The sequence below is a fragment of the Cebus imitator genome, unplaced genomic scaffold, assembly GCF_001604975.1.
Source record: "Cebus imitator isolate Cc_AM_T3 unplaced genomic scaffold, Cebus_imitator-1.0 Scaffold709, whole genome shotgun sequence".
Classification (NCBI taxonomy): domain Eukaryota; kingdom Metazoa; phylum Chordata; class Mammalia; order Primates; family Cebidae; genus Cebus; species Cebus imitator.
Genome location: NW_016108024.1, coordinates 215,073 through 224,483, shown reverse-complemented (window position 1 = coordinate 224,483; position 9,411 = coordinate 215,073). Strand labels below are relative to the sequence as shown.

At 38.5% G+C, this 9,411-nt stretch overlaps 1 pseudogene; it reads right to left on the bottom strand.

Annotated features, from left to right (window-relative positions):
* Positions 1 to 4,808: 4,808 nt before the first annotated feature.
* Positions 4,809 to 6,191, bottom strand: LOC108296402 (annotated as a pseudogene).
* Positions 6,192 to 9,411: the final 3,220 nt, after the last annotated feature.

Genomic DNA, 9,411 nt, shown 5'->3' with positions numbered 1-9,411 from the left:
TAAGAACTCTTGTCTAACCCAGTGTCATGAAGATTATCTCATATTTTCATCCAGGAATTTTATAATTTTAAGTTTTACATTTATATGTATGATCCTTTTTAAATAAAGGTTTGTATAAAGTTTAGCTGTGGGTCAGGGTTCAATTTTTAAAATATGGCTATCTAATTGTTCTAGCATCAGTTAAAAGATTGTTTCTTTTTTATTGGATTGCTTTTGGACTTTTGTGAAAAATAAGCTAATCATATTTGTTTGGGTCTAATTCTGGGCTGCCTATTCTGTTTCATTGCTACCAATTCACAAGTATCACACTTTCCTAATTACTTTATAGGAAATCTTAAAATTAGATAGTATGTACAACTTCATCCATCTCAAAAATCATGTTGATTACTACTTTGCTTTGCCATATAAATTATAGAATTGTTACTTTCTGTAAAAAACTCTGCTGCTAGGGTATCTATTGAGATTGAGTTAGCTCTATGGATGAATTTGAAGAAAATTTCCATCCTCACAATATTTTGTCTTTAGGCCACAAATATGGTATAGCTATATATTTATTTTGGTCTTTTTTTTTTTTTTTCCACTTTCAGTATACAGATCCTGGACATATTTTATATTTATACCAAATGCTTTATACATTTTCTACTGTTGTAAATGATGGCGGTTTTTAAATTTTCAAACATTTGTTACTGGTATATAGAAATAAAATTACTTTTTAAAAATGTAATGGCATTTATTGTTTTTCAATTTAATAAAACACATCTAGACAACACAGTGATTAAAAATGTTGACAGTTGGGACAATGTAAATATAAAGGTAAAGATCACAATTTTTACCTTGATAATATAAAAGTAAAAATGTAGTAGACAGTATATGGGGACAGAAAAGGAAGTGAGTAGGAAGGGCAGAGTGGGAATATTAATAGGTTCATCTTTTATAGAGAGAACACACTCATGTGATTGAACAACAAATAGGTATATATCCATCTGAAAGTCACTTTTGGTATGTTGATCTTGTATCCTGCAATTTTGCTAAACTCGTTAATTATAGGAACTTTTATGTATATTTCTTGGCATTTTCTACATACAATGGTATCTGTATAGTTTACTATTTACATGTGAATGCTGATAGTTTAATTTCTTCCTTTCCAATCTACTTGCTTTTTATGTCTTCTTGAAATACTGCATTGGCTAAGACTGGCAGTAAGAAGCTAAGGGGAGTGTTTGGAGCACATGTTTGCCATCTCTGATCTTAGTGGGGCCTGGGGGGAGTGTTCAGTATTTAATTAAGTATGATAGTAGCTATAGGTTTTTTGGTAGATATTCTTTAACAGTTTAAGAAAATTTCCTACAATTACTAGATTTCTCAGAATTGTTTTAAGATCATGAATTGATAATTCAATTTTGTTAAATAGTTTTTCTGTATCCATTAAGATAATCATGTGTTTTTCTTTGTCATTATAGCCCATTGCATTGATTGATTTTCTTTATTAAGGTGTATTCATTCATGGGGATTTTTTGGGGGGAGGCGGGGAGGTAGTACCACTTTATTCAGTGTTGTAGGAAATTTCAGGTTACTTCTTAAAACCAAAACCTGGGGAACCTGGCCAACATAGTGAAACCCCATCTTCACAAAAAATTATGAAAATTAGCCAGGTGTGGTGGCACATGCCAGTAATCCCAGCTGCTTGGGAGGCTGAGGCAGGAGAATCGCTTGAACTCGGATGGTGGAGGTTGCAGTGAGCCAAGATCGCACCACTGCACTCTCGTCTGGGCAATTAGAGTGATACTCTGTCTCAACAACAACAACAACAAAAACAAAATCAAACAAAACCTGTCAGGTCATAGGTTCTTTCCCCTTCTTCCTTTCCTTTTCCTCTCTGTCACCCAAGCTGGATGGGAGTGGAATCCAGTAGTGTGATCATGGCTCACTGCAGCCATGACCTCCTTGGCTTAAGCGATCCTTCTGCCTCAGCCTCCTGAGTAGTTGGGACTACAGGCATGCACTACCATGCCTGGCTAATTTTTTAATTTTTGTAGAGACAGGGTTTTGCCATGTTGCCCAAACTGGTCTCTTAACTCCTGGACTCAAGAGATCCACCCACCTAGGCCTCGCAAAGTGCTGGGTCTATAGGCGTGAGCCACTGCACTGTGCCCAGGTTACTTCTTAAAAACTGGCCAGGTGTGGTGACTCACACCCATAATCCCAGCACTTTGAGAGGCTGAGACAAAAGGATTGCTTGAGCTCAGGAGTTCAAGACCAGCCAGGCTAAAATAGCAAGACTCCAGCTATTGGGGAGGCTGAGGTGGTTAAATTGCTTGAGCCTGAGAGGTTGATGCTGTAGTGAGCCATGATTGCACCACTGCACTCCAGCCTGGGTGACAGAGGGAGATCCTGTCTCTAAAAGGAAAACACACACACACACACACAATAAATGAAAAATTCCCAAAGTAACAAAGCAGGAAGTAATAATTCTATGATCCAAAAAACAAAGAGTGGTCCTTCAGTTGGAGGGAGGAAGAGTCAGTTAGGTTACTCACACAGATACGGAGAAACCAGAGTTGAGGTTTGTGTGGCTTCTAGGAGTTAAGTTCTCCACCTAAGGCAATTAAGGGATAACTAATTGTTCTTAAGGGATAATTAGTAGTTCTAGAAAAAAGAAAAAGGTTGATTGGGAGAAGGGACCTAAGGAGGGAGGATGGTCCATCACTTAATATTAAATTGCCTCCCTACACTATGTGGCTGAGTATCATGGACCTTCCTTTCTGCCCCTTTGAGTTCCCACTCTTAACAAAGCTGGAAAGCACACACTTGTATTTCATTCATACAGGCATGTGCACTGCCCCTCAGGGTCCATAGCTGTTCAGTATGGCAAAGGGCAGACTTGCTTTCTTTTCTACTTTGCTGCCTTGATGAGGTTAACACACTGGAATGAATGAAAGAGGAGTGCAGGACATCTGCCAAAGTCCAAGGAATGAGAGTATATGAAACAGTTGGGAAAAGGATTGACATTTCAGGAACTTGACCTTCAACTGTTTACAGGTATTTAATCTGATGCTTCCCTCAAGACCTGACTGCTTTTTCTGGAGGCAGAGAGGCCAGGCTTAGAGTTGTACCGGCTCCTCCAGACCACCCCCCCTCTCTCCCCAGGGCCCATCAGGCGAGCGCCTGCAGAAGCTAGAGGCAAGTCCCAGCTTTCCTTGTATAGCTGATTATGCCTTGAGACATACTCTATTTGCGGGATTCTCCTGTGCTCCAGTTCACCAACTTCTGCTGATGGCTCAGAGCAGGGTAAAGCTTCTCCTAGATAATCCCTCCCCCCAAATTGAGTCCTCAGGGACAGTTATTAATTGAATAACCTCCAGATTATCTACTTTGGGAAATGCAGGAATGCTATAAACTGAATTACTTTCCAGCAGTGGCAGAAGCCAGACACCTTGAAATCAATTGTCCTTCATTCTCCAGAGTTCCCAAGTGGCATTTCAGAGCTCAAGAATTTACTCTTCCATCCAGATGTTCCTCTCACACTAAGTCACCCACCCCAGGTCTTAGCAACAGATATCTCCAAGCCAACCACCCTAATGAAAAATGCAGGTTTTCACACCAGTTTTCCACACCAGCTCTCCAATCATTAAAAGAACACATGCCCCCATGATGCACCTGGGTTATCACAAAAAAAAATTACATTTATATAAAGTAAAAAACATAATGTGGAACAAACATATACATATACATGTATATTGTTAGAATTCAAGTGAATGTATAGTTTTCAAGTGTGTAAATAAATTTCATAGCACTACAAAAATACAAGTCATCTGAGAAGTTTACAGTGGTCCCCATTACTATAGGAGATAATAAAATAGCTATAGATAATTAAAAGCTAGGGCCAGGCGCGGTGTAATCCCAGCACTTTGGGAGGCCGAGGCGGGCTGATCACAAGGTCAGATCGAGACCATCCTGGCCAACATGGTGAAACCCTGTCGCTACTAAAAATACAAAACTTAGCTGGGTATGGTGGCATGTGCCTGGAATCTCAGCTACTCGGGAGGCTGAGGCATGAGAATCGCTTGAACCTAGGAAGTAGAGGTAGCAGTGGGCTGGGATTGCAGTACTGCACTCTAGCCTGGTGACAGAGTGAGACTCTGTCTCAAAAAACAAACAAAAAGCTAATTAGATATATCAAGTTGCAGTATCATCCATACCACAGCAAACAAAATCCTGAAGAGGAATTCTACTGCCAATCATCTTGACTTTTAACCTCAATATAACAAGAACATACATAAAAGAGATTACCAATTTAGTAAATGCTATCATCTCATACCCCATCCACACCATTGGCCTGTGATATTCTTCCCTTGGGAGAGCGTCAAGATTTGATGAGATTCTATTACAACTTGTAGAAAAAACGAGCAACACAGAAACATTCCAATTCCAATCTTAGGTGAATTCCAATGAAATTCCCTGAAGAACTGAACTAGTGCTTTTAATTAAGGGGAAAGGTACCCTAGTTTTTTTTTAAAAATATATGTCTTTAAATCTAGTTTTAGAAACATAGCAATTGGCTGCTTGTGGTGGCTCATGCTTATAATCTCAGCATTTTGAGAGGCCAAGGAGAGAGAATTGCTTGAACCCAGGAGTTCAAGACCAGCCTGAGCACATAAGGAGACCCCCATCTCTACAAAAAAAATTTTTTTTAAGCTGGGCATGGTGGAATATGCCTGTGGTTCCAGGTACCTGAAGACTCTGCCTCAAAAATGAATGCATAAAATACAGCAATCCAAAAACATGACATCTTCTTTCTCTTCACAATTTTATAACAAGGGGGTAAGCTGCCTGCGAATTGATTCATTATGAAAAATGCCTTCCTTCTTCCCCAGGACAGTAAGAGGGTTTTCACCTTCACTGTTCTTAGCCATGTCCTTCTTCCCCGTCACCAGAGAAAGCAAAGAAGACTCTTGTTATTGTGCTTCTTGCTCTCTTTGGTTTCTTTTGCAGCTTCCAAATTTTCTGGAGCCATGTTTTCTCTAATGTCCCCACAGACAAGTGGTCGGTAGGATGGCAGAGACATGGATTTCAGAGAGTTACTGGTGAAAGGCTCAAAGAGCCACCTGTCATAAGACATCCCACTTCTTTCCTCAAGTTCCTTCCAAGACTGAGCAGCCAGGTTTTTGGTAGATGAGAACAAATGCTTCTTTGTGAAGCCCTGGGGCTTCAGGTAGGAAAAAGGACTGCTGTACTTGTTCTCACCTTTGGCTTCTGGTTGCTCCAGCTTAACGTGGTTTCCACTGATACAGACATTAGGAAAGGACTTCATTCTTAGACGAAGACCGCCAAGAAAGGAAAGTCCTTCCATTTTGGGAAGGGTGACATTGATTTCATTCAGCTGCTTAAGATATGTACTTGCTATTGTCTTGTGAGACATGACATCCAAAGCTGAAGAGGAGTCCCTTTCATTGTTGTCACTGTCCCACTGGGACTGAAAGTCTCCCAGATGAAGCAGCACTTTGGCTTCAAAGTTGGCAGGGCAGACATGGACCAGGAAAACAGTGTTTTCTGCAAATTAGACTTGGAAAACAAGGTCTTGATCCTTCTTATCTTTGGATGAAGACTAATCATCACTGTCGACTGAAGGTACAGTGCTGGAGACTATGGCAGAGGCAGCATCTGATGTGCTATCCATATTCTTTCCCTTGATCTTGTCTTTAAGTTTTCCAAATGGATTATGAGGCTTGTCTTTGATGAAAAGGTCAAACATGCTGGCGGCCATGTTGTTTCTCAAAAACTGAATGTCAACCTCAATTTCTCCTCTTTATTCTTCTTTCCTGGTTTGGATTTCAAGGTATACCACTGCATCTTCCTGCTGCCCTAGTCTGGGTGCAGCTCCTGCAGGTCCACCTTGGCAAGGCCCAGGAACAGTAGCAGCAGCAGCTCAAAGGTGGCCTCCTCCAGCCACACAGGTGTGCCCAGACTGCGCTCTGACACTGAGGTGGCATACTTCTCCTTGCCCACCTGAATCACTGGGTACATGTTGCTTGTACCCTCAGGCTTTTGGCCCTCAGCCCCTGGCCCTATGCCTGCAACACTGTCACCTGCACGTGGATTGGGAACCACATAGCCCCCGGACCTGCTAAGGGCATTAAGAACAGGATGATGATGGCTTGGCTGACTGATGTGAGAAGATTGCCATGACCCATGGCCTCTATGGCTGTCCTACCACCAGAAAATTCATAATGTTATGCAAGCATTACCACTACCTAGTTCCAGAACATTGCCATCACCCCCAAAAATCCTGCATCCATTAAGCAGTAAGCCCTATTTTCCCCCATCCCTGTCAACCACTGATTTATGTTCTGTCTCTATGAATTCCCCTGTTCTGGGTAATTCATGTAAATGGAATAATATAACAGATGCGTTTTTATCATGGGTTTCTTTAACTTAGGATGTTTTGTAGGGTAATCCATATATAGCATGTATCAGTACTTCATTCATTTTTTTTGAGATGGAGTTTCATTCTTGTTGCCCAGGCCAGAGTGCAATGGTGCGGTCTCAGCTCACTGCAACCACTGCCTTCCGGGTTCAAGCAACTCTCCGGCCTTGGCCTCCCAAGTAGCCAGAATTACAGGTGCCCGCCACCAGGCCCAGCTAATTTTTTTGTATTTTTAGTAGAGACAGAGTTTTACCATGTTGGCCAGGCTGGTCTCGAACTCCTGACCTCAGGTGATCCACGTGCCTCAGCCTCCCAAAGTACTGGGATTACAGGCATGAGCCACCATGCCCAGCCTTCATTCATTTTCGTGGAGAAAAATTTTATTATATGAGTATACCACATTTTGTTTATCCATTTATCCATTGATTGGTTGTTTCTACTTTTTTGTGGCTACTATGAAAAATATTGCTGTGAACATTTGTATACAAGGTTTCAGTGGACACAAGTTTTTATTTTTCTATATAAAAATATATACCTAGGAGTAGAATTGCTGAGTCATATTGTAATTCTGTTCAAATTTTTGAGGAACTTCTCAACTGTTCTCCATTGTGGCTGTGCCATTGTATATTCCTACCAGCAATGTATGAAGTTATAAATTTCTCCACATCCTCACAGCACTTATTTTCTGTTTTTCTTTTTGATTACAGCCATTTGTAAAGTGGTATCTCATTGTGATTTTATTTTGCATTTCCCTAAATGATCAATGATATTAGCATCTTTTCATGTGCTTATTGGCCATTAGTATATTTTCTCTGAAGAAATGTCTATTCAAGTCTTTTGCAGTTTCTAAATGAGTTATTGTCTTTTTGTTGTTAGGTTGTAAGAATTATATTCTGGATAACAGATCCTTTAGATATGTAATTTGCACATGTCTTGTCCCATTTTGTGGGTTGTCTTTTGTCATTTTACTTTATTTTTTATTATATTGCTTTTGTTTTGGTATCATTACTGAGAATTCATTGTCAAATTAAAGGTCATTAAGAGTTACTCTTATTTTTTCTTCTATAATTTTTAGTTTTAGCTCCTGTATTTAGGTCCGTAATCAATTACACTTAATTTTCAATATAATGTGAGGAGTCCAGCTTCATTATTTTACATGTATCTATGCAATTGTCCCAAAGTGATTTTTTGAAAAATATTATTTTCTGATTGTATGATCCTGACACCATTGTAGAAATTCAATGGAATATATGTATGAGTTTATTTCTGCAGTCTCAATTCTATTCTATTGTTCTAAATGTTTATCTTTGTGCCAGTACCACACTATTTTGATTATTGTAGTTTTGTAATAAAATAGTCAAACATTTGGCAGATTCATCAAGACAAAAAGAAAAGTATAAAGAAATAATTTTATGAAATAAAAGGGGGAACATGTTGAGAAACACCATAAAGATTAAAAAGATTAAGGGACAGTGTTAACAATTTATGCCAATAAGATTGAAAGTTTAGAGGAAAGAGACAAATTCCTGGCAAAATATAAATTATCAAAACCTACTCAAGAAAAAAATAGAAATCTTATATAGTCACAAGGCATTAAATAGGTATTCAAATCTTCCTAGAGACCCAAATATATGCTTTCTGCCAGTAACTCACTGTAAATAAAAACAAAAAGATAATATATTATGCAAACACTAGTCAAAAGAAAGCTGGAATGACAATATAAACAAAAGTGGACTTCAGAAGAAGGAATATTATCAGGGAGAAAGATGGCACTTATTGGCAAATCACCCTCTGATAAAGACATAACAATACCAGAAGTAAAATTTGACAGAATTGCAAGGGGAAATTGACAAATCCACAATTATATTTGGGATTTCAATACTTTACTCTTAATAATTAATTAAAAATTAATTTGAGCTAAATAAATTCTCTAAAAAGTTAATAAGGATAGATCTGAACAACACTAGAATCAACTTGTCCTAATGTCCTATAACCAAAAGTAGTAGAATTCACAATTTTTGCAATTACACATGGAATGTTCACCAAAATAAACCATATCCTGATTTATAAAATAAACTAAGAGACTGGTTTCTCTCATTTAGCAATATGAATTTAAATTTCCCCATGTCTCTTCATGGATTTATACCTCATTTCCTTTTATTGCTGAATAATGTTTCATTTTGTGGATGGGACATAAAATGTTTATTTGTGTACCTATTGAGGGACACCTTGGTTGCTTCCAAGTTTTGGCCAATATTAATAAAGCTGTTACAAACATTCATTTGCAGGTTTTTGTGTTATCATGAATTTCTACTCATTTGGTTAAATACCTGGGAATATAATTGCTACACAGTATGGCAATCTTGTTTAGTTTTGTAGGAAACTGCAAAGTGTCTTCCAAAGTGGCTGTATCATTTTGCATTTCCACTAACAGTGAATGGGAGTACAGCATTTGGTGTGGTCAGTGTTCTAGATTTTGGCTATTTTATCAGGTACATAGTAGCATCTCATTGTTGTTTTAATTCGCAGTTCCCTAATAATATATGAGGAGACTTCAAAAAATCATGGAAAATGGAATTAAAAGTTAAAAATAAAAATATAAACTTCTTAACATAAGCCCCATGAAGTTCAAGACACTTTTTAAGCAATGATACCAGCCATTTGGTCTATCCCTAAAGAACTGAGGGTCCTGAGAACTTAATCAAGTTAATGAAGTCTTTTTTACATTATGAACTGAAGAAAAATGAGTGCAGTTTAAAGATTTATTAAGATTATGAAACAAAAAGAAGTCAGAAAGAGCCAAATCAGGACTGTAAGGTGGATGAATGCCTAATGGTTTCCCATCAAAGCTCTCACAAAATTGCCCTTGTTTGATGATAGGAATGCGCAGGAGTGTTGTGGTGGGGAAGGACTCTAGTGAAGCTTTCCCAAGTGTTTTTCCGCTAAAGCTTTGGCTTTCCCAAAACACTTTCTTTTTTTTTTTTTTT